Source organism: Antrostomus carolinensis, unplaced genomic scaffold (assembly GCF_000700745.2).
Source record: "Antrostomus carolinensis isolate BGI_N321 unplaced genomic scaffold, ASM70074v2 scaffold28150, whole genome shotgun sequence".
NCBI classification, from domain to species: domain Eukaryota; kingdom Metazoa; phylum Chordata; class Aves; order Caprimulgiformes; family Caprimulgidae; genus Antrostomus; species Antrostomus carolinensis.
In genome coordinates, this window is record NW_010286976.1 from 16,930 (window position 1) to 17,586 (window position 657).

A 657-nucleotide genomic window follows, 5' to 3' on the forward strand; every position below is an offset into this window, starting at 1 on the left:
GGAGCCAAAGCTACACAGCACAAGAAATTCCTGAAGTCCCTGGGAAGCAGCAAACGCTACCAAAAGGGCTGGTGCCCTTCCCCCTTTTCCTGTCTCTGGTACTCTCACTCATTCTTTTACCGCCGCCAAACCTAAACCACAGCAGCGCTCTTCCCTCCTACACAGCGCTCAGCAGTGGTTTTCAGGGCTATTGGAAGAGGTTTCGTAGCTTCCTGGAAGAGTTGGTACCACTGTGAAATGCTGTGCCAGCCTGGAAAGCAGCAGCCCTGACCCTCCCCATGTCCCTTTATCAGCCCCATACCTGTCACCAACAGGGAGCTCTACCTGCAAAAGGTTGTTTGGTTTGTTTTTCTTTCACTTCTTCTCACATCTCCCTCATACATCAGGCCTGGGGCCTGCAGGTGGGTGTAATCAAGAAACCACAGGCCAGAGTTAAGTAGTTATTAGTATTTTAAGGGGAGAGGAAGGTTTGAACAAGTGGGAGCTGGGGTTTGGCATAATAACAGAAGCGACCGACTCCTCTGGCTACTGTAGATCAGACAGGGACTCGCTGATGAGGCCTTTGTAAAGGTCTTACCTGGTTCCCGAGGGGCAGCTCTGTCACCCCACACGGCCCTGGCACGGCGCCTCCCATCCCGCGGCCTCAGCCGCTCCGTG